This window comes from Scyliorhinus canicula, chromosome 19 (genome assembly GCF_902713615.1).
Source record: "Scyliorhinus canicula chromosome 19, sScyCan1.1, whole genome shotgun sequence".
In the NCBI taxonomy this organism is placed as follows: Eukaryota; Metazoa; Chordata; class Chondrichthyes; order Carcharhiniformes; family Scyliorhinidae; genus Scyliorhinus; species Scyliorhinus canicula.
Window position 1 is genome coordinate 60,248,470 of NC_052164.1, and position 24,607 is coordinate 60,273,076.

Sequence of the window (24,607 nt, forward strand, 5' to 3'; positions counted from 1 at the left end):
TTCCTAAAAAGTGATGACTGGAATTTCACTTAATGTTTCATCTAGTTCCTTGGGGATTCTGTGGGTTGGTCACATCTGGTGCAGTTACTTAGTAGACTGTGAAATTATACTGTGTGACTGTCACCATGTGAGCGTTTATACCATCTTCCAGAAAATCATTGACAAAGATAATGTAGGTAAATACATTAACCTTTTGTGTGTTTAATTCCAAGGCCACAAAGCTCCAAGATCTCTGATCATAGAATTTACAGTGCAGAAGGAGGCCATTCGGCCCATCGAGTCTGCACCGGCTCCTGGGAAGAGCATCTACCCAAGGTTAACACCTCCACCCTATCCGCATAACCCAGTAACCCCCACCCAACACTAAGGGCAATTTTGGACACTAAGGGCAATTTATCATGTCCAATCCACCTAACTTGCACATCTTTGGACTGTGGGAGGAAACCGGAGCACCCGGAGGAAACCCACGCACACACGGGGAGGATGTGCAGACTCCGCACAGACGGTGACCCAAGCCGGAATCGAACCTGGGACCCTGGAGCTGTGAAGCGATTGTGCTATCCACAATGCTACCATGCTGCGTAATTCGTAATTGACTTTGTTGTATGTCATTCGTCTGTGAGTCATCTTACATTATGTTGACAAAATGGAGAGTAGCCACTCTGCCCTGTTGGTTTTCAGCACCACACAGTTTCCTTCCACCATTCATAAAATTCATTAACATATCATTCTATTCCTTTATCGCTCATAAGTTTATCCAGGTTCTTCATGAATGTATCGATGTTGGATGCCTGAAACTACTCTTTGTGATAACCGGTCTCACATTCTAAGAACACCCCTGTACATTCTAACAACATCAATACAGGGATCCCCTGTGGTCGTTCCCCTTAGTAACAAGTATACCGCTTTGGATACTGGTGGTGGGGGGGTGGGGGGTGTGGTGGGGGGGGGGGGGGGGGGGGGGGGTTGGGGGGGGGGACTTACCAGGGGTAAGCCATGGGGTACAGGTCTCTGGCACAGAGTCTCGGATCATGTTTTCGGGATCCTTAAGGGGTGGGGGAGCAGACCCAAGTCGTGGTCCACATAGGTACCAACGACATAGGTAGGAAAAGGGATGGGGATGTAAGGCAGGTATTCAGGTAGCTAGGGTGGAATCTTAGAGCTAGAACAAACAGAGTTATTATCTCTGGGTTGTTACCCATGCCACGTGCTAGCAAGACAGGAATGGGGAGAGAGAACAGTTGAACACGTGGCTGCAGGGATGGTGCAGGATGGAGGGTTTCAGATTCCTGGATAATTGGGGCTGATCTGGGGTAGGTGGGACCTCAACAAACAGGATGGTCTACACTTGAACCAGAGGGGTACAAATATCCTGGGGGGGAAGTTTGCTATTGCTCTTCGGGATGGTTTAAACTAATTCAGCAGGAGGATGGGAACCTGAATTGTAGCTCCAGTGTGCAGGAGGTTGAGAGTAAGGAGGTCATGAGTAAGATTGCAAGGTCGCAGGAGTGTACTAGCAGGCAGGAAGGTGGTTTGAAGTGTGTCTACTTCAACTCCAGGAGCATCCGGAATAAGGTGGATGAACTTGCAGCATGGGTTGGCACCTGTGACTTCAATGTTCTGGCCATTTCGGAGACATGGATAGAGCAGGGACAGGAATGGTTGTTGCAGGTTCTCGGGTTTAGATGTTTCAGTAAGCTCAGGGAAGGTGGTAAAAGAGGGGGAGGGGTGGCATTGTTAGTCAAGGACAGTATTACGGTGGCAGAAAGGACGTTTGATAAGGACTCATCTACTGAGGTAGTATGGCTTAGGTTAGAAACAGGAAAGGAGAGGTCACCCTGTTGGGAGTTTTCTATAGGCCTCCAAATCGTTCCAAAGATTTAGAGGAAAGGATTGCAAAGATGATTCTGGATAGGAGCGAGAGTAACAGGGTAGTTGTTATGGGGGACTTTAACTTGCCAAATATTGACTGGAAACGCTATAGTTCGAGTACGTTAGATGGGTCCGTTTATGCCCAATGTGAGCAGGAGGGTGTCCTGACATAGTATGGGGCAGCAGGGTAGCATGGTGGTTAGCATAAATGCTTCACAGCTCCAGGGTCCCAGGTTCGATTCCCGGCTGGGTCACTGTCTGTGTGGAGTCTGCACGTCCTCCCCCTGTGTGCGTGGGTTTCCTCCGGGTGCTCCGGTTTCCTCCCACAGTCCAAAGATGTGCGGGTTAGGTGGATTGGCCATGCTAAATTGCCCATAGTGTCCTAATAAAAGTAAGGTTAAGAGGGGGTTGTTGGGTTACGGGTATAGGGTGGATACGTAGGTTTGAGTAGGGTGATCATGGCTCGGCACAACATTGAGGGCCGAAGGGCCTGTTCTGTGCTGTACTGTTCTATGTTCTATGTTCTATGTAGATAGGCCAACAAGAGGCGAGGCCACATTGGATTTGGTACTGGGTAATGAACCAGGCCAGGTGTTAAATTTGGAGGTAGGTGAGCACTTTGGTGATAGTGACCACAATTCAGTTATGCTTACTTTAGTGATGGAAAAGGATAGGTATATACCGCAAGGCAAGAATTATAGCTGGGGGAAAGGCAATTATGATGTGATTAGGCAAGACTTAGGATGCATAGGATGGGGAAGGAAACTGCAGGGGATGGGCACAATTGAAATGTGGAGCTTGTTCAAGGAACAGCTACTGCGTGTCCTTGATAAGTATGTACCTGCCAGGCAGGAAGTGGTCGAGCGAGGGAACCGTGGTTTACTAAAGTAGTTGAATCACTTGTCAAGAGGAAGAAGGAGACTTACGTAAAGATGAGATGTCAAGGTTCAGTTAGGGTGCTTGAGAGTTACAAGTTAACCAGGAAGGACCTAAAGAGAGAGCTAAGAAGAGCCAGGAGGGGACATGAGAAGTCCTTGGCAGGTAGGATCAAGGAAACCCTAAAGCTTTCTATAGATATGTCAGGAATAAAAGAATGACTAGGGTCAGAGTAGGGCCAGTCAAGGACAGTAGTGGGAATTTGTGCGTCGAGTCCGATGAAGTAGGAGAGGCGCTAAATGAGTATTGTTCGTCAGTATTCACACAGGAAAAAGACAATGGGCGGGATTCTCCGATCCGGGGGGGTCGGAGAATCACCCGGGGCCAGCGTCAATCCCGCCCCCGCCGTGTCCCGAATTCTCCGTCCCCCGAGATTCGGCGGGGGTGGGAATCGCACCGCGCCGGTCGGCAGGCCCCCCTCGGCGATTCTCCGGCCCGCGATGGGCCGAAGTCCCGCCGCTGACAGGCCTCTCTTGCCAGCGTGGATTAAACCACCTACCTGACCGGCAGGATTGGTGGCGTGGGCAGGCTCCGGGGTCCTGGGGTGGGGGGCGCTGGGCGATCTGACCCCTGGGGGTGCCTCTACGGTGGCCTGGCCCGCGATCGGGGCCCACCAATCGCCGGGTGGGCCTGTGCCGTGGGGCACTCTTTTTCATCCCCCTCCCCGGCGGATGCGCCGGTATGACGTCAGCAGCCGCTGATGCTCCGGCACATGCGCGGACTTACGCTGGCCGGCGAAGACCTTTCGGCCCCGGCTGGCGTGGCACCAAAGGCCGTTCACGCCAGCCGGCGGAGTGGGAACCATTCCGGCGCGGGCCTAGCCTCTCAATGTGAGGGCTTGACCCCTAAAGGTGTGGAGAATTCCGCACCTTTGGAGCGGCCCAACGCCGGAGTGGTTCACGCCTCTCTGACACGGCGGGACACCCCGCCCCACCGGGTAGGGGAGAATCCCAGCCAATGTTGTTGAGGAGAATACTGAGATACAGACTACTAGACTAGATGGGTTTGAGGTTCATAAGGAGGCGGTGTTAGCAACTCTGAAAAGTGTGAAAATAGATAAGTCCCCTTAAGGCTGGATGGGATTTATCCGAGGATTCTCTGGGAAGCTAGGGAGGAGATTGCAGAGCCTTTGGCTTTGATCTTTATGTCGTCATTGTCTACAGTATTAGTGCCAGAAGACTGGAGGATAGCAAATGTTGTCCCCTTGTTCAAGAAGGGGAGTAGAGACAACCCCAGTAACTATAGACCAGTGACCCTTACTTCTGTTGTGGGCAAAGTCTTGGAAAGGATCATAAGAGATAGGATTTATAATCATCTGGAAAGGAATAATTTGATTAGAGATAGTCAAAACGGTTTTGTGAAGGGTGCCTCACAAACCTTATTGAGTTCTTTGAGAAGGTGACCAAACAGGTGGACGAGGGTAAAGCAGTTGATGTGGCGTATATGGATTTCAGTAAAGCATTTGATAAGGTTCCCCACGCTAGGCTATTGCAGAAAATACGGAGGTATGGGATTGAGGGTGATTTAGCGGTTTGGATCAAAAATTGGCTAGCTGGAAGAAGACAAAGGGTGGTGGTTAATGGGAAATGTTCAGCCTGGAGTTCAGTTACTAGTGGTGTACCACAAGGATCTTTTTTGGGACCGCTGCCGTTTGTTATTTTTATAAATGACCTGGAGGAGGGTGTAGAAGGATGGGTGAGTAAATTTGCGGATGACACTAAAGTCGGTGGAGTTGTGGACAGTGCGGAAGGATGTTGCAGGTTACAGAGGGACATAGATAAGCTGCAGAGCTGGGCTGAGAGGTGGAAAACTGAGTTTAATGCAGAAAAGTGTGAGGTGATTCATTTTGGAAGGAGTAACAGGAAGACAAGAGTACTGGGCTAATGGTAAGATTCTTGGTCGTGTGGATGAGCAGAGAGATCTTGGTGTCCATGTACATAGGTCCCTGAAAGTTGCCGCCCAGGTTGAGAGGGTTGTTAGAAGGCGTACGTGTGTTAGCTTTTATTGGTAGAGGGACTGAGTTTCGGAGCCATGAGGTCATGTTGCAGCTGTACAAAAGTCTGGTACGGCCGCATTTGGAGTATTGCGTACAGTTCTGGTCGCCGCATAATAGGAAGGATGTGGAAGCATTGGAAAGGGTGCAGAGGAGATTGACCAGGATGTTGCCAGGTATGGAGGGAAGATCTTATGAGGAAAGGCTGAGGGACTTGAGGCTGTTTTCGTTAGAGAGAAGAAGGTTAAGAGGTGACATAATAGAGGCATACAAGATGATCAGAGGATTAGATAGGGTGGACAGTGAGAGCCTTTTTCCTTGGATGGCTAGCACGAGGGGACACAGCTTTAAATTGAGGGGAGATAGATATAGGACAGATGTCAGAGGTAGGTTCTTTACTCAGAGTAGTAGGGGCGTGGAATGCCTTGCCTGCAACCGTAGTGGACTCGCCAACATTAAGGGCATTTAAATGGTCATTGGATAAACATATGGATGATAATGGAATAGTGTTGCTAGGGGGGGGGGAGGGGGGGATAGTTCTGCTGACGAGGGATGGACTTAGGTGCGGGATCATGGAGGACGTCGGAGGTGGGGGCTGTCAGGAGGCGGGCCAGGGGAAGCACGACACAGGGGCTGGGGGCGGCCTCAAGAAAGGAAACAGCTGATGTGCCAGACATCATCAGGGAAGATCAAACCGGGTTCGTCAAGGGCAGGCAGCTGGTGGCCAACCTAAGAAGGCTGCTGAATGTGATTATGATGCCCCCGGAGAGTAACACAGAATTTCATTGTACGCCGACGACCTGCTATAATACATCACGGATCCAGTGGCTGGAATGGATGAAATCTTTGGAATCCTGAAGGAATTCGGCCAGTTCTCGGGTGCAAACTGAACATGGCAAAGAGTGAGTTCTTTGTAGTCCAGGTGAGGGGCCAGGAGGGTAGGTTGAGGGGGCCGCTGTTCAGGTTAGTAGGGGACATTTTTAGATACTTCGGGATACAGGTGGCACGGGACTGGGGCCGTCTGCACAAGTTGGTGGAGCAAATGAGGGCTGAGTTCCGGAGGTAGGATGCGCTCCCACTGACACTAGCGGGGAGAGTGCAGATGGTTAAAATGACGATCCTCTTGAGATTCCTTATCATTTTCCAGTGTCTCCCCAATTTCATTCCACGGTCTTTTTTCAAGAAGGTTAATAAAATGATTATGGGATTTGTGTTGGCGGGAAAGTCCCCACGGGTGAAGAGGGTGATGCTCGAGAGGAACCGAGGGGAAGGGGGGCTGGCGCTGGCAAACTTCAGTAATTACTCCTGGGCGGCCAACATACCTATGATAAGGAAGTGGATGGTCAGTTTGGGGGCGGATGGAGGCCGCTTCGTGCAGGGTGACCAGTCTGGCGGCCCTGGTTGCGGCGCCACTGCCGCTCCCGCCGGCACGGTACTCCACCAGCCCCATAGTGGTGGCGACTTTGCGGATCTGGGGCGAATGGAAAAGGCACGTGGGGGAAATGAGAGCATCGGTTTGGTCCCCAATTTGCGACAATCACCGGTTTACCCCGGGGAATATGGACGGTGGGTTCCGAGCATGGCAGAGGGCTGGGATTGAGAGGATAGGGGATTTGTTCTTGGAAGGGAGCTTCCTGAGCATGAGGGCATGAAGGCATGAGAGCCTGAGGAGAAATTTGGGCTGGCGAGAGGAAATGAGTTCAGGTACCTGCAGGTGCGGGACTTTCTATGCAGTCAGATTCCGTCCTTCCCACGCCTGCCAGTCAGAGGGATCCAGGACAGGGTAGTGTGTGGTGAATGAATAGTACTAGTAATTCACCAGTGTATTAGTATCATGTTCTGCCATTGTGTTACAGCTATGTTATGTTGTTGACCTTGTGGGCTCCACCTATGGGCCATTGTGCGGCTTCACCCACAGGGGGATATGTTGGGGCATGTACGGGCTCTGCCCATGGCTCCTCCCCTTGAAAGGAAGTATAAAGAGCAGTTGACCTGTAGGCGGATCACAGTATTGTACTAGTCGCAAGGCAGGCACTGTACTAAGCTGATTAAAACCTCGGTTTACTTCTACTTGTGTCTTTGAGTGAATTGATGGTCACATAATAGTGTCCAGTGGATGGGTGGGGGAGGGGAGGGTCTCGGATATATATAAAGGACTTATGGGAGCGGAGGAGTCACAGACCGAGGAGCTGAAGCTTAATTGGGAAGTGGAGCTCGGGGGCGAGATGGAAGAGGGCTTATGGGCTGAAGTGTTGAGCAGGGTGTTTGCGACCGCAACATGCGCCAGGCTCAGCCTTATTCAATTTAAGGTCGTCCACCGGGACCACATGACAGTGGCCCAGATAAGTAAATTTTTCGGATTGGAGGACAGGTGCGCCAGATGTTTGGGAGGGTCGACGAACCATGTCCACATGTTTTGGGCATGTCCAGAACTCAGGTGGTACTGGCAGGGGCTCGCGGATGTTATGTCCCGGGTACTGAAAACAGGGGTGGTGAAAACAGGAAGCTTTATAAAGAGGGAGCTCAGGGCTTATAAGCAGGGGGATTAAATGGAATAAAGAGTGTGTTGGGGGAACAAAGAGGATGCTTGAGAAATGAATCAAGGGTGAGTTTTTGGGCTGATGAATGGGGAGTTTGACGGGCGGATTAAGAGGAATGAACCTTTATCTTTTGCACCCATTTCATGCGTTAAAAAAGCTTTAATTTTCTGATAAGGGGCGGGATTCTCCCCTACCTGGCGTGACGGGGGGTCCCGGTGTAGGGGAGTGGCGCCAACCACTCCGGGGTCGGGCCTCCCCAAAGGTGGGGAATTCTCACCCACCTTTGGGGGCTAGCCCCGTGCCGGAGCGGTTGGCACCAGAAGACTGCCGCAAAAAACCGGCGCCCCCGGCAGCGAGGCTGGCCGAAAGTCTTTCGCCGGTCGGCACATGCGCCGGCAGTGATGTCACCACCGGCGCATGCGCGATGTGGGTTTCTCTTCCGCTTCCGCCATGGCGGAGGCCGTGGCGGCCGCGGAAGGAGAAAGAGTGCACCCAGGGCACTGGCCCGGAGTCTGAGCGGGGAGCCCCGATCGTGGGCCAGGCCACCGTGGGGGCACCCCCGGGGTCCGATCGCCCCCCGCTCCCCCCCCCAGGACCTCGGGGCCCGCTCGCGCTGCCGATCCCGCCGCCACCAGAGGTGGTTCAAACCTCGGCGGCGGCAGAGGCCTCCCAGCGGCGGGACTGCGGCCCATCCGGGCCGGAGAATCACCGCAGGGGCCTCGCCGATCGGGGTGGCGAGATTATCGCCACCGCCAATTCCCGGGTGGCGGAGAATCTCTGCCACGGTGGGGGCGGGATTTTAGGCGGCCCCAGGCGATTCTCCGACCCTGCTGGGGGTTGGAGAATTTCACCCAAGGTTTGCAATGCCCATAGCATTGTGTGATACGACCGTCACACTAACTCTACATCTCGTAAAAAAAAAATTCTCTTAACAGAGCTGTAATAATCAGTCATGTGGTAACCTACCAGTATGTTTTTCACAGGCAGGAGTTGTTTCATACTGAAGTAGCTTGGTCATCCTCAAAAGCCTGTTCTTTTTTTTTTTCTTTTTTTTAAAATTTAGATTACCCAATTATTTTTTCCAATTAAGGGGCAATTTAGCGTGGCCAATCCACCTACTCTGCACATTTTTGGGTTGTGGGGGCTAAACCCACGCAGACACGGGGAGAATGTGCAAACTCCACACGGACAGTGACCCAGAGCCGGGATCGAACCTGGGACCTCAGCGCCGTGAGGCGGTTGTGCTAACCACTAGGCCACTGTGCTGCCTCAAAAGCCTGTTCTAGCATTCAGTGAAACAATAGTTGATTGGTATTCCCTCTATCCACCCAGGTTCTATAACCTTTGATACTCCTGCATAACAAAGGTCTACCCTTTCCTACCAAAACTATTTACTGGCTGTTTAATATATACCAGTACGTCCTTTTTAACAGCTATATTTGGAGTGATTTGGAGCCCAGAAGCTTGATTTGCAATTTCCCAACACTAAGGTCAGCTGAATACTCAGGCGTGTGTTACGCCTGTAGTTGAATGTAATGCATGATGTGAGCCGGAGTACACAATGTCCTTGATGCTTGAATCTGGCTGTCATTCAAGGTACAATTCCAGTTTCAGTGGCCTGGCCTTGCTGACATTGCCGAGTCCTTCAGCCTTTGAGAGTGACATAAGTTGCTGATCACAAATTGGGTGCGTCCTAGTAGGAGATAGCTTTGAATTTAAAAGGCTTCAACATTTCGGCACCTATGATCAGGAACGAATCTTCACCAAGTCCAAATGACACTTCCTCAAAATACCTTGAGTCTGAAAGCTCTCCGTCCATTGAGGAAAGACTTGCCTTTCTGAGATGACTTGTCAAATCTTTCCATTTGCTAGCAAACATAATGAGATCACTTATATCGATGCACAGTGAGGAGCCCAACAGAGCAGTGATCTTTTCATCTTAGGATGGGACTTAACTATGGACAGTGAGGCAGGTAGGCGAGTTTGCAGCAAGTTTCATAGCTCTAAACAACAGGTTGAGGATGATGCTCGGGAAAATTTTCTAAGTGCATGCTGATAGCAAGTGCGAATCCTTGACCCCCCCCCCCCCAAACAAGTACAAAGAGCTTCATCAAAACCTTTTTGAATTTGGGCAAGGTGAAGATGTTGGAACAGCAGTTGTTTCTGTTGAGGATTCTGCAGCTGTCCAAAGGCTTGCTTCAGAAATCATTGTTACTTCACCTATTGAGCTATTATTATCTCTGTGGTGTAATCCAGCAGGCATGAAGAAGAAGGCTTATTTTAAAAAACAAGTTTATTTTAACTCAAAATATGAAAAATGAAAATCGCTTATTGTCACGAGTAGGCTTCAATGAAGTTACTGTGAAAAGCCCCTAGTCGCCACATTCTGGCGCCTGTCCGGGGCGCCTGTCCGGGGAGGCTGGTACGGGAATCGAACCGTGCTGCTGGCCTGTGAGCTAAACTGCCGTGGCGTACAACACAAATGTCCCAGCCTGGACTATTGGAAGTCTTGGTCCGGGTCTGGGAACAATATTTAAAGGGCTCACCAATGACTTCCAGCTGGACGGGCCGCCACCTGATACATAGAACATAGAACAGTACAGCACAGAACAGGCCCTTCGGCCCTCGATGTTGTGCCGAGCAATGATCACCCTACTCAAGCCAACGCATCCACCCTATACCAGTAACCCCCCCCCCCCAATAACCTTATTTTTTAGGGCAATTTAGCATGGCCAATCCACCTAACCCGCACATCTTTGGACTGTGGGAGGAAACCGGAGCACCCGGAGGAAACCCACGCACACACGGGGAGGACGTGCAGACTCCACACAGACAGTGACCCAGCCGGGAATCGAACCTGGGACCCTGGAGCTGTGAAGCATTTATGCTAACCACCATGCTACCGTGCTGCCCTCCATGCTACCATGCTGCCCTTGTACGCCATACCGCGGGACCTTGTATGCCATGACCCCCCCGCCCCCCGGGGAGATCAATTAGTGATTCCCCATGGTTCTCCTGTGGATCAGCACACTCAGAGAAGAAACCTCAATTTATCCGGTATTTTAAATGTTCTCTCATGGAATATGGGCCTTGCTGGCAAAGCCAACATTTATTATCCATCTCTGATTACCCTTGAGAAGGTGGTGGTTTGGTGCTGCCTAATGTAAATTCAGGTTCAGGGAAACAGGATACCATAAGGCCTATTGGGGTGATTTGAGCAGGGAAGAAGATTCAAATATTACACAAGAAAGGAACATTACTCCACAAACCTGTTGTCGCTGCTAGAATATAGAACATAGACATAGAACATAGAACAGTACAGCACAGAACAGGCCCTTCGGCCCTCAATGTTGTGCCGAGCCATGATCACCCTACTCAACCCACGTATCCACCCTATACCTGTAACCCCCTTAACCTTACTTTTATTAGGACACTACGGGCAATTTAGCATGGCCAATCCACCTAACCCGCACATCTTTAGACTGTGGGAGGAAACCGGAGCACCCGGAGGAAACCCACGCACACAGGGGGAGGACGTGCAGACTCCACACAGACAGTGACCCAGCCGGGAATCGAACCTGGGACCCTGGAGCTGTGAAGCATTTATGCTAACCACCATGCTACCCTGCTGCCTTAGATATCTCAAATGTAGACTGCTACAATATGAATATTATTAAAATATATCATCCCAGCTGGCTCCACTGTTCGACATCACTGAACCCGTATACTCTTGAAAAATAAATATTTGCCGGGTTACAGAGAACGAAAGGGGAGCAGGGTTAATTGCTTGAAGTGGGAGGGGGAACTGGGGGAACAGATCGAAGACGGGACATGGGCTGATGCCCTGGAGAGGGTAAATTCTTCCTCCTCGTGTGCGCGGCTTAGCCTCATCCAATTCAAGGTGCTGCATAGGGCCCACATGACTGGGACGAGGATGAATAGGTTCTTTGGGGGTGAAGATAGGTGTGCCAGGTGCTCGGGGAGTCCAGCGAACCATGCCCATATGTTCTGGGCATGCCCGGCATTGGAGGAGTTCTGGAAGGGGGTGGCGAGGACGGTGTCAAGGGTGGTGGGATCCAGGGTCAAGCCAGGATGGGGACTCGCGATCTTTGGGGTTGGGGTAGAGCCGGGAGTGCAGGAGGCGAAAGAGGCCGGTGTGCTGGCCTTTGCGTCCCTAGTAGCCCGGCGAAGGATTTTGCTACAGTGGAAGGACGCGAGGCCCCCAAGCGTGGAGACCTGGATCAATGACATGGCGGGCTTTATTAAGCTTGAGAAGGTTAAATTCGCCCTGAGAGGATCGGTGCAAGGGTTCTTTAAACGGTGGCAACCTTTCCTCGACTTTCTGGCTCAACGATAGGGTACTGGGACAGTAGCAGCAGCAACCCGGGGGGGGGGGGGGGGGGGGGGGGGGGGGGGGGGGGGGGGGGGGGGGTGGCGTTGATTATGTTAGCTTATTTTATTTAAATTTGATTTATCTAATTTTAATTTATGGTTAAGTTCTCTTGTTTGGGGGGGGGTGGGGGAATGTGATACATGTGATGTTACGGTATGGGGGGAATTGTGGGTGTTATGGGGCTGTTAGTTGCATATTACTGCTTTTTGCTATACTTTTTGTTATATTTTCTGCAAAAAATTCCAATAAAAAAATTTAAAAAAAAAAAAAAAAAAAAAAAAAAATTAATCAGTAGCTCTTTCAGAGAGCTAGCACACCTCGAATGGACTGAAAACCTTGTGTGCTGTGTTACTCCATGAAATTAAGAGAACATTCTTTTCTTGGCCCAAGATCAATCAAGTGAAATTTCAGGCACATTCATGGGGGAGAATCTCAGGGATTAGTGTGTTCCACATGAACTTCATTTGCATTTCTACCAGCCTTGAATCCCATACTGAAACATGCATCCATTTCTGTTAAAATGCATCATCTAGAGTCAGTTCCATTTCACTATGATCTGTAGAGGAGAAAAAATAATCTGAAGTGCTAATTTTTTGTTAATTTGATGCAATTGAATATTGCTCTGTAGTCCTGGTACTGTACCAGGGTGAATGGTTCCAGGACAAAATCCATAATAATTCTCATAAAGCACAGAATTGAAACCTTGAACCTTTAGTTAGTGCAGGACACAGAGTGACATTGAATAGAAGGTACAGTACCCCCAAGAAGACACTATCATTTCAGGGCTGAAATACGATCAATATGAAATCATTTTGTAAGGAACAAACCACAATTGTATTAGATTTATTCTTGCTTGAACAACAGGCGTCCATTCAGCCTCTTATAAAAGCTAAGTGAAACATTTGGTAAGTCTATTTCATGTAGAACCATAGAATTACTACAGTGCAGAAGGAGGCCATTCAGCCCATCAAGTGTGCACCGATCCTCCAAAATGGCAACCAACTGAGGCCCACTTCCCGCCCTATCCCTGTTACCCCACCTAACCTACACATCTTTGGACACTAAGGGACAATTTTATCATGGTCAATCTACCTAATCTGCACATTTTTGGATTGTGGGAGGAAACCGGAGCACCCGGAAGAAACCCACGCAGACATGGGGAGAAAGTGCTGCTTGATTTCCCTGTTGATGCAAACTTCCATCATACGTTCCCCTACAGGATGCTGATCACAGCACCCACTCTAGAGCTGCTCTTGGGCAGCCCGGTGGCACAGTGGTTAGCACCGCTATCTCACAGCCCCAGGTGACTGTGTGGAGTTTGCACTCCCTTAAACCCCTACACTCAAGATAATTGAACCCTATTATATCTGGGTTCTCTCAGAATATCTATTGGCGTCCAATAGTTAACCTTTTGGAAGTGATCTATCTGTTTTATCAACTTGGGAACGCTCAGTTACGGATATTTCAAATCAACTTTTCAATGATCTAGTAAGGCCTGGGTGGGAGCAGCCAGAGAATACAGTCCAATTCAGGATTCCTGTCGAGATGACAAAATTTGATGTGAAGAATTACTACCAGAACATCTGAAGTTTCCCAGTGGCTGCTGTGAGGACCAGGATACAATACTGTACTAACAAGAAGAGAAATCATAAGAAGCAGAGAGTCAAGTGTTCAGCTGACCCAGGTTAGATGTTCATATTTCCAGACATGTTTCCTCAAAAAAAAATAAAAGTCCTGAACGAGGCTCTGTGGATGAAATCCAAAACAAGTTTCTGCTAGATGAAAAGCAGAAGCAGAAATCAGACCCGGAACGAGGAGGCATCACTGACTGGTTTGGAAAAACAACTTTTCAAAAGTTGTATCTGCATTTTTAAAAAAAAGATAAAATATTATTTTCTAGATAGCTTGCTGACGATGCTTTGTTTTTAAGGAGTTTCAGCTTGGTAGGTTTCAGATGCTTTATATTATACATTGTGTTTTGATTTAAATTTATTTATTGTCACGTGTACCGAGGTACATTGAAAAGTAGTGTTCTGCGTACAGTCCAGACAGATCGTTCCACACATGATGGGTACATACTGTGGACATCTGGGCCGGGATTCTCCAAAATCCTGGCTAAGTGTTGACGCCGGAATGAACACTGGAGTGTTTCACGCCGGTGTCAATCTCTTGGCCCAGCGATTCAATGGCTTGCAGGGGGCCAGCACGTTGCTACAGTGCTGCACGCAGCCCGGGCACCGATACGCGGCGCTGCACTACGGTCCGTGCATGCGCGTGATGGCTGTTTCCACGCCGGTGCCATGCAACATGGTGGAGCCACACAGCGGGCCTGCGCGGAAGGAGGTAGGCCCCCTCCAGATCCCGCCCGCCAATCGGTAGCCCCCAAATCGCGGGCTCCCCGGAGTCTGATCCCCCTGCCTCCCGACCAGGACAGCCACCGTGGCCGCGGGTCCAAGCTCCCGCCGGATGGTACCAGGTTGGAACCACACCGGGGGAACGCGGCGGGAACTCGGCCACGTGCCTGCGACTGGCGCTGATTCTCCGGTCACCGGAGAATCGTGTCCCTGCGTCAGAGCGGCATGGCGGGAATTTCTGGTGTGACTGCCGATTCTCCGCTCAGAGAATCCCGACCTTTGTGTTCACATTTGCTGAGCAACAGCTGTTCTTTAACAAGTGGCTCGAGTCGACTCTTGCAATGTATCATGCAGTTCACTGTTGGAAAGGTGGGCCTGGAGCGAGGTTTGACGTCTGATAATTGAAAACCCGGCTCCCAGTAACTAGCGAAACTGCTGGGCATTCTTCATTTGTTCTCGGAACTGAGAATCCTCTGGGAGCTGTGACCTTTGTGAATGTGTATGTAAACACGTGTCCTGGAACCCTGACAGCTTAAATTAATTTGTTAAGAAGCTCACTTAAATGCTGGCAGAACAAAGTGAAGATATTGTGAGGCCAAATGTTATGTGAAAAGATCACACCTTCCAAGGAATTTATTGGGTTGCTCTCTATTTTTGACAAAGAATTCAATTTGCAACTGCTCATTCTTGTTCAAGCATCAGTCTAATTTATTATGTGATGACGTTTGAATAAAAACAAATGGAAGCTTAGCCGCCAAGCTCCATAACAGAGAGATGACACAAATGTGGCCCCAAATGCAAGGCATTATGGTGACGTCGCTCATCCGTGACCCCATTCAGGTCATGACAGGTGGCAGTGTCTCACTCCCCTGTGAGGTTGGAGCACAAGTCAATTGAACGCACTCAAATGCCCTCACTCTCCACTCTTGGACGAGTCACGCAGCCTGATGGGGCTCTCAAGGGTCGAGGTGCTTCATTCACATGGAGTTGTGAGGCCCACATATGGGGAACTGGCAGTTGTGAGACAGGGGCGGGGGATTAAGTCTCAAAGCTGTGGGTCAAAGCATTGTCAGGGCTCTTCATCGCTCACTTTGACTTTCCCTTCCTTTCAATTTTTGATTTGAGGGAACCATGGAGACAGTTGAGCAGGTAATTCTTTTGATTCTGATTGAGCAGCAGCTGTGACATCGACATGCAGGACCAGTGCCCCGCAAACGTTTGGGAGACTGGACCCGCTGATCTTCTGGGAGCAAGGCCACAGATGGCAATGCCTTGGAGGGGATACTATTGGCCAGGATCTACCACCATATAACTTCCTATCTCAAATGTCAGATGCCCAGTGCCGGAGAAGGCTGCATCTGTCCCAGTGGATGGTGGATCACCGGTGCCATGTGATGCAAGAGTTGGCACCACATGGACTGGGGGGACACCCATTGGCTGTGGCCCTGAAAGTCACTGCCATGCTGAACGTCTATGCCAAGGCTCATTTCAGGACTGCATAAGTGACCTGTACGGCATTTCCCAATCTGTCGCACACAAATGCATAAGACAGATCACAGGTGCACTGTTGATGAGGGCCCACATGTATACCAACTGGGACTAGGCATGCCAGGGTGCCAGAGCCATGGACTTCATCTGCATAGCAAGTATTCCCCCAGGTGCTGGAGTCATCACCTGCACCCATGTGGCTCATGGTGGCATGAGGCGCCATTTGTGAACTGTGAGGGACACCATTCCCTCATTGTCCAGCTCGTCTGTGGCCACGTGGTGTGCATCATTCCCTTTTCCCGTGAGTGCCCATGATCGTTTGATTCTGGGGCTCTTGAAGATCCCAGGCATTTCTGAAGGAGACCAACAGCTTGAGGGATGGCTTCTGAGGGAGAAAGGATACCCACTCATGGGGTGGCTGATGAGTGTGGAGGCCACAAACACCTGCAGAGCCTCGCTACAACGAGTTTCATACATCTCCGCAGACCAGAGAATCTCCGCCAGCCACGCATGCGCGGTCGACGCGGCGATTTTCCGTGATCGACCAGCCGGGTTCCCGCATAGTTCTGCCAGCATGGTTCCAACCTGGTTTCACCCGGCAGTAGCTCGGACTCGTGGCCGCGCTGGCCATCCTGGTGGGAGGGGGCGGGGGGGATCAGACTCCGGGGGGGACTCCATGACGGACAGGCCCGCGATCGGGGGCTACCGATCCACGGGCGCACGATCCGGGGAGGGGGGGCTATCTTCTTCCGCGCCGGCCCACTGTGTGCCTCCGCCATGTTGCACGGGGGCTGCCGTGAAAACGGCTGCAGCACGCATGCGCGGACCCACGGCGGGGAGTGCAGGGCCACCTATCGACAGCAGGAGCTGCAGGGTGCAGGCCGGGGCCATGCTATCCCTCTTGAAATTGGAAAATCACTCCGGACTTTTTGAAAAAAGTCTGGAGTGGTTCGCGCCCGTTTTCGGGCAGGCGTGGGGACAAAACTCCATTTACGGAGAGTGCCGCCTGTGGTTCCGGTGCCTGGACTGGTCGGGGGGAGCCCTCCGATACAGTCTCCAGAGGGTATTCAGCATCATCGTGGGTCTGCTGCTCTCTGAAAGACCTGGCACTGCAATGGGGCGAGCAGCTTGGATGGGGAGGAGATGGAGGAGTGCTACATCTCCTCGGATGAGAAAGATGTCAAGGAGGGTGTTGAGGGGAAACCCGCGGAGGAAGGACCTTGGCTGATGACCAAGGTCCGCATGGGGCTACAGGCGAATGATGATGACTTACAGTGAGGACAGAGCGATGCTGACCTCACTCTCTTCAAAATGTCTGACTCCTGCCTGACAGAGAGCTGAGCGCCTCCTGCCACTGAATGAGGTGAGCTATGGGCTCAGAGGCTGAATAACACATCTCAGCTGCTACTGTCTTCTCTAAGGTCACCTGCATGGTGCACATCACATGGCCACATACGAGCTGGACAATGCGGGAATAGTGTCCCTTGCAGTTCACAAATGGTTCCTCATGCCACCATGGGGAGCACAGTGGCACATGGGTGCAGTTGATGACACCAGCACCTGGGGAATGCTTGCTATGCAGATGAAGTCCATGGCTCTGGCATCCTGGCACACCTAGTCAAAGTTAGTAGGTTTCTCCATCTACTGACGATGGTGACAGACTCTTGCACTATTTCAGCCGATGGCATCCTCATTACTGGAGATTGCCAGCAGACATGGGAGGACGTAACATTGCTGTGAGGTGGGGGAGGTTCCATGAACCTTCCATGGATGCGGCGTTGTGGGGGCTCCCGCCAATTGAAGCTCTGCACCATAGAGCTCTTGCCTTCAGCCGTGGAGATCATGAGCTGAACCATGAGGCAGACATCCCCCAACATGGAGTGCGTGCCCTGTGCCATAGTGATTGCTATGGATGCTATGCTCGCAGTGTTGGCCTTTTTGTGTTAAAGTAACGGCACCATCTCCTCAGACAGAAGGTGATGGAACTCCTCCGGTCGGCCTTGCAGTCTGAGGAAGGATACTGTAATACCTTCCTGACGCTCGCAACTCTGCCTTTGCAGCTCCAACAGCTCTAGGACGACCATACCAACTGTCATGTCATCATTCTGGGGCTCTGACATCACTCCAAGTGCTAGATCCCTGGGGCATTCCTCCCTCTGCCTGCTGTGGATCAACAGCTGTGAGTGCTTATCAGTGAGTGACCGAGAGTTTGCTGAATACTTATTCCCATCAAGGTGTGAGTATCTGTGCTGATGGACGGTGTGAGTGACAGCTGTGCTACTTCCTCGATGCAAGTCTCTGAGATGTCACCCTCGGAGCTGCTCGTGCCTGTGGTGTCCACAGGGTGTGAGGATGATCCGGACTGATTGATCTTCAAGGGAAGCAAGATTGCATCATAGGGGCAGACGGATAGGAGAAAGTTAACTCATGTGAGGCTAGCATCATGGCTGGATGTAGGGGCAGCAGGGTAGCGCAGTGAATAGCACTGCTGCCTCACGGCGCCAAGGTCCCTGGTTCAATCCTGGGTTTGGGTCACTGTCTGTGTGGAGTTTGCACATTCTCCCCATGTTTGCGTGGGTTTCACCCCCATAAACCAAAGATGTGCAGGGTAGATGGATTGGCCTCGCTAAATTACCCCTTAATTGGAATAATGAATTTGGTACTCTAAATTTAAAAACAATTGCTGGATGTGTTGAGGGTTCTCACTTTTATCTCTTGCCCCCCAGCTTTCCCTCTGCATAGGTGTGGTCCTGCTCCTCATCAGCCAGCTCAGGGGCCTTTCCTCAAGGAGTGTGATAGTCTGCAGCTCGGGAATGACTGTGGCTGGCGGTACTCACTCACCTCGGCTGTTCTGGAGTTTAGCATGCAATGAGACAGATGGGGGAGTGTAGGCTCCTTATCCACCCTGTCTCACCCTCATAATTTCTTACATATGTTGTAACTGTTGTTGTAACAGATGTTGTGACTATTAACGATAAAGTTATTTCTTTGTTGCTAATGTGCTTAATTCTATGTTCAAATTAAAGTTTGTTTTAATATAAAAGCTGTCCAGTGGTCAGTGTTATTACTCCTGTGGTTCAGTAACATTTCCTCAGTTTTACCAAATGTAAGTAGACAGGTTCTAGTCCGGGATCTTAAACAAAATTGGGGTTCTGGTCCGGATCCATTACATACCTTCCTCGTAACTATTCCACGAGTGGACTTGGAGCAAGTGTTAGAGAGTGCTGATGGGGATCGGGGTGGGATTTGATTACAGAGATTACGTTTTTCCATGGTGAGTGAATCGGAAGCAAGCCGCAAATCATGTGGACAAAAAATGTGTTCAAGAGACTGAATATATGGTGAGATTCCCCATCCGTGCCATTGGCGGGGTTTTGTCTGTATTTTCTCGCCAGGAACCCATACTTTGAATGAAATGTGGAACTTTCACCCATAGTGTGGAGCAGAGTTCCATTCTCTGGAGCAAGACCAGGAGCAGGGAAAAGTGATGAGTGGAAGGAGGGAAAGGTCTGAACATGAACTGAGGAATCTGTGTGTTGAGCCAGAGGAAGTGGGTGAGGTACTAAATGAGTACTTTGCATCAGTGTTCACCAAAGAATCATAGAATCCCTCCAGCGCAAAAGGATGGCAATTGGTCGATTGAGTCTGCACTAATACTTTGAGTGAGTACTGCCCATTTACACTCCCCATCCACCCGCCCTATTCTCGTAACCCAGAACCTAACCTCCACATCACTGGACATTAAGGAGCAATCTAACATTAGCAACCTGCAGATCTTTGGGCTGTGGGAGGAAATCGGAGCACCCGGAGAGAACCCACACAGATAAGGGGAGAATGTACAATCTCCACACAGACAGAGACCGGAATTCAACCTGGGTCCCTGGTGCTGTGAGACAGTAGTGCTAAGCACTGTGCCACCATGCCACCCACAAAGAAAAGGACTTTGTGGAAGATGATTCTTGGGTAGGGCGTATGGATAGTCTGGATCAAAAGGGAAGGGTTAAACTTTCTCACTCCTTTAAACACTGAAATGCCATATTTTATAAGCATGAATAATCTGTTGATACAATATTCAACTGATGTTTGAATTGAAAATTAAATGATATTCTAATTGATGAAGACTGCCAAACTTGATAACAGAGTAATCATTCGTTTTACATCAGAAACAGGCAAAATAATTAAATCAATCAATCGGAATAAAATTAAAATAGCCCAGTAATTATCAAAATAGTGTAAGCAGACGCAGACACCAGCATGCCAGAAGATGTTGGTAAATTTGCTATTGTGGGTTAAACTTTCTCACTCCTGACACAATTGATAACACCTAATGGAGTAAAGGGCCGGACTCTCTATTGGGATTTTCTTTCTGGCGGCGCACCCCCCCCCCCCCCCCCCCCCCCCCCCCCCCCCCCCCCCCCCCGCAGGTTTCCCAGAGGCTTAGGGTGGCTCGAATGGGAAATCCCACTGCCAGCAGTTGGGGGATTGGAAAATCCTGCCAAAGGTTTCAAACGAGTGTGAGAGCAGGCCTCCACTCAGATTCTTGTCCACAATCAATTCATGCAAGTGGAGGACTACTGTTTGCCTGTAAACTGGCACCTGAGAGTACGAGGATGGTGCCAAGCGAAGGGATTGCTCCACCAGGACTTTCCTTGGTCAGCGACTCCGTAACACCGAGTAACCAGGACACACGTGTACCTGGTTCACCAATCCTTAAAATGGCAGAAGTGGAGGTCAGTTGGGACTCTTGATCTGAGGCCTCAGATCAAAGCTAAGCAGCGCGATTAGTGCTGGAAATGTCCTTTCTTTGGCACAATTGTCCACCAATGGACTTAAAACAGATTGTGTCCTAACTCCAGATATTCCATTGGGGTCCGGAGTGCAAGGTGCTGGTGTTTGTTCTGCCACGTTTATGTTGGTTTTCAACCTTTGTGTATTTAGACTTGAGAAGGCCGTTGATAAAGTTATGATGGATTGCTTCACAAACTTAATTCTTAATGGGGTCCTAGATCTTAAGTCCTCGAAGATGATAAAACAAAATAGTTGAATGAGTCGAAGCAGTCACTATCGTTGAGAAGTTGCCTTGGGTGAGTTATTCTTGGGACAATTATATCCCCGTTTACAGAGTAAGAATCATTCCTGTTGATTTCATTTGTTCCCATTTCTTTAATTTGATTTTATTATCTTGGTCCGTGGACCAATAATCAGGATGTGCCTTTAAGCAGAAGCTTGAAGGTTGAAGCTGCCTGCTTGTCAGGACACTGCATTCCCAGGCTTTCTATTTTGGAAAGGAGAAGGCAGACTCTTTGACACTGAGCGGAGCTCAGGAATCTGGTTTGGAGGGAGGCAGTTCGATTGGTGGGTTGGCCAGGGAGAGTGTTCTGCCTGACAACAGTCAGTGATTGCTTCATGCACAATGCATTCTGAGAGAGCTGGGCAAAGTGTTTCGACCTTGGAAGTGAAAGGATCTCTCTCTCTCTCTTACTTGCTGAAGTGAAAGAACTGCTCTATCATTTTTCAAGCAGTGAGCGCCTGGCACATCCTCTGCTGTGAACCAGAAATGATGGTTGGTGGAGGGGTCAATGATCAGGGGGCATAGATTTAAGGTAAGGGGCAAGAGGTTTAGAGGGGATGTGAGCATCCCAGAGGGTGGTGGATGTTAGGAACTTACTGCCTGAAAGGACGGTGGAGGCAGAGACCCTCATAACATTGAAGAAGTATTTAGCTGTGCACTTGCAATCACAGGGCGTACAATACTATGGGCCAAGTGCTGGGTCATGGGATTAGAAATGTTAGGTGGTTGTTTTTGACCGGCGCAGGCGCGATGGGCCGAAGGGCCTTTCCTGTGCCGTATGACTCTACGACTCTGTGATGAGTCTGCTGAGAAGATAGACAACGTTGCCAGAGAAATGCACCTCGAGCCTAGAAGGAAGAAGTACCAAAAGGAAAGTCTGAACTCTGAAAGACATTTGCTGGAAGTCATCCCAGTGCATCAAAGATCCATATCCTTTTATTATTTTTATTTCTCTTTCCCTTCCCACCATCCTTTCCCCTCTGTTGTTTGTTTGTGTGTGTGTATAGAGAATGAGGTAGGTTAGAAAAGGGTGGGTGGGGGGGAGTTAGGAAATGGGTATTAGATAATCCGTTACACTATCTGTAAGGATCATCATAATTCTGTACATAATGAAAGGTTATTTGTGTTAAAGTTATAAACGGTGACTGAAGTTTATTCGGTTCAACCAAGGATCTTGGGTATTTTAAATAAAATCTAATTTTGCCTATGTTGCGACTCCAGATCAAGTGGGGCTGGAATTGACTGCGCACAAGCCCTGGGTGTCGTGACAAAAGCAAAAATAAAACAATAAAAATTCAGGCTGTTGGAAAACAGAATGTCTGTGAAAAAAATAGATGGGTGAAAACGTTAACAACCCACAGTAATTTGGAGGGCATTGGAATTGTCCTTTGATTGAGTAACTCATGGAAAAACTGAGAATTTCCTTGTTTAAAATGCAATGTGCTAATGTTTGGATTGGTGCCCAGGTTATGTTGACCATAAAGGTGACCTCATAAAGCTCAGAGTCATTACTTTACCTGAAATCTCCACAACCTCTCCTGCCTCTCACTTGCTGATCATACAGATTTTTACCAGCTCTCGAATCCAACTGTACGGCGCTCCAAATTTAAGCAGCAGTAAGAGGTCATAGGATCCTAGATTCACAGGAATATGTCAACAGGGGTAGATCATTCAGCCCCTCAAAAGGTTCCAATATTCTGTGAGGGCGTGGTTGATGTGTACCTCAACCCCATTGACCTGCGTTTGACAACTTCACCCAATAAAAACCTATTGATTTCAGACCTGACGTTTTCAATTGGGATAGCATTCCCATTCTTCTTTCCCTCGAGTATAATTGATGTGTAGGCAACCCCTGCAGCTCTCTCTCCCCCCCCCCCCCCCCCCCCCCCAACCACCACCAGCTGAAAAATCGAGACAATCTGCCTTCCATTGAATCGGGTTACTCTGCAGTCATTTAGCGTTCACCAGACCATTATATTGGTCTGCAGCACCACCAGGTATGGTAGCTACTTCAGGGACTGCAACGAGTCCGCAACAATGATTGTCAAAGAAGCAACATGAGAAGGTAAGTGGGGGTCTTCTGCCCAGTAGCGGAGAATCAGGAACAAGCTTTTTTGGTCTGTTTTATGCAGAATAAAATAAATATGATGAGTTGAAGGCAAGAAGATATGGCGGCACGGTAACACAATGGTTAGCACTGTTACCACCAGTCCCAGGTGGCAGTGTCTCCTAAAAGCACATGGAGAAGGTCTCCCTCTCTCTCTCCTCCGTGTTCTCTCCAGAAAAGTTGTATTCATGGGGCTGCAGAGAATCTGAATGAATTGAACCTACTGGAAAAACCACTGTCGGCTGCAAACAAAGATAAGAATCTTCTCTCTCTCTCCAGAAAGACCATGAGTGCTGTATTTCTGAAACTACAGAGACATGAATGAACCTACAATAAAATCACAAACTGAAATCAAGGTTCAAAGAGGATTAAGGTGCTGGAAACTACCATTTGAAACAAAGACTTATTTTTCCTTTTACTTATGATTTTTGACCCCTTTCTTCTCCTTTGTTCTTTTTTGTCTTTTGTGTGCATGTATAGAGTTGGAGGGATAATAAAAATGGGGAATTTGGAATTAGAAAACAGCTAACCAGTTGTATTTGCTGCATATTTCATTATAGTTCTTGTTATAAATAAACGTCATTCAAATTTAAATTTACAAACCTGATGACTAATTATTGGGCAGCCAAGGGCCAAAGCCTTTGGGTGTTTTTCAAGAATTATTGGTTAATTCACTTGTTTTGCGATTCCAGGTCAAGTGGGGCTGGAAATGACCATGCTCTAGCCCAGGATGGCATAATAATGGATTGAATGTTTGTGGAAGGGGCTGTTCTGTCTTGGTCTTCAGTTCGTGGGGTTGGATATTTGTCGGGTTTGGCGGCCCAAATAACTGTTAGCTTATAATCACTGCAAATGCGTATAGTTTTGTCCGGTTTCAATACGGGGACGACAGGTGATGCCCATTCCAAGAACTGAATTGGCTGGTTACTGCCTAGTTCTTCCAATCTGTTTAACTCAGTATTCACTTTCGGATATGGATCCGGCTATTCTGCAGGCCGTATCGTTAGCTAGAGCTGGGAGCTCTAAACTGCCTGGCTGCTAGCATCCCCCCCCCCCCCAACCCCCCGGAGCCCACCCCCACCCAAGTCTTCAACTTGGCAGAAGCAGTCTTCAGGTACTGAAATTTATGCGCACCCATCACTGTGGCTGATATACCGTATCCACTTCCATCTGAAGAGACTTCCCATTCAGCCGAAACATTACAGTAATTGTGTCTATCTTGCCTGTTTTTAGAGTAAGCATAGAGTGAATATCAGAATCATTGGTGCGAGGCTCTTCCGTGTTATATACTTGCAACATCTTGATTTATCGATTACTCGCTGATCTTAGCTTAGTTCTGCACTGCTTTATCAAATGTCCCCTTTTGTGACAATAAAAACACTCAGCGTCCTTAAACTGACATGATTCAGGAATGTGGTTACCTCCACATCGGTAAGATTCCACTTTCAGCATTACTGACTGATTGCCTATTCTGCCTTTTTGTGTTGTTGGTGGCTGAAATTTGTTTCCAACTATATGGCTGTTTCAGATGTTTTTGCCCCATGGCAGGCTGCAGATTCCTGCCCTAACTGATGAATAGCACAAATTCATGTGCTCAGCAGTGCTTTCCATGGCCAGCGCTATCTCCATTGCTCGTGTAATATTTATGTCGACCTCTGCAAGCAATCTGCATTGAATAGTGTCATTGTTCACACCGCGGACTAACCTATCCTGTCACATGTTGTTTCGGGTAATCCAAAATCACAATACTCCGAAAATTGGTTCAGTTTAGTAACGTAAGTCGCGGTCGATTTGCCTGGGGCTCTCACCATCGAATTAAATTTGAATCTCTGGACTATGACTGATGGTTGAAG

The 24,607-nt window shown here is 49.2% G+C and overlaps 1 protein-coding gene and 1 pseudogene across 1 annotated transcript in view; both read left to right on the forward strand.

Annotated features, from left to right (window-relative positions):
• LOC119954224 (ATP-sensitive inward rectifier potassium channel 1-like) overlaps positions 1 to 24,607 on the forward strand; it is an 84,860-nt gene that overhangs the window by 13,002 nt on the left and 47,251 nt on the right. The gene's annotated exons all lie outside the window — the stretch shown is intronic.
• LOC119954011 lies at positions 5,694 to 13,608 on the forward strand (annotated as a pseudogene).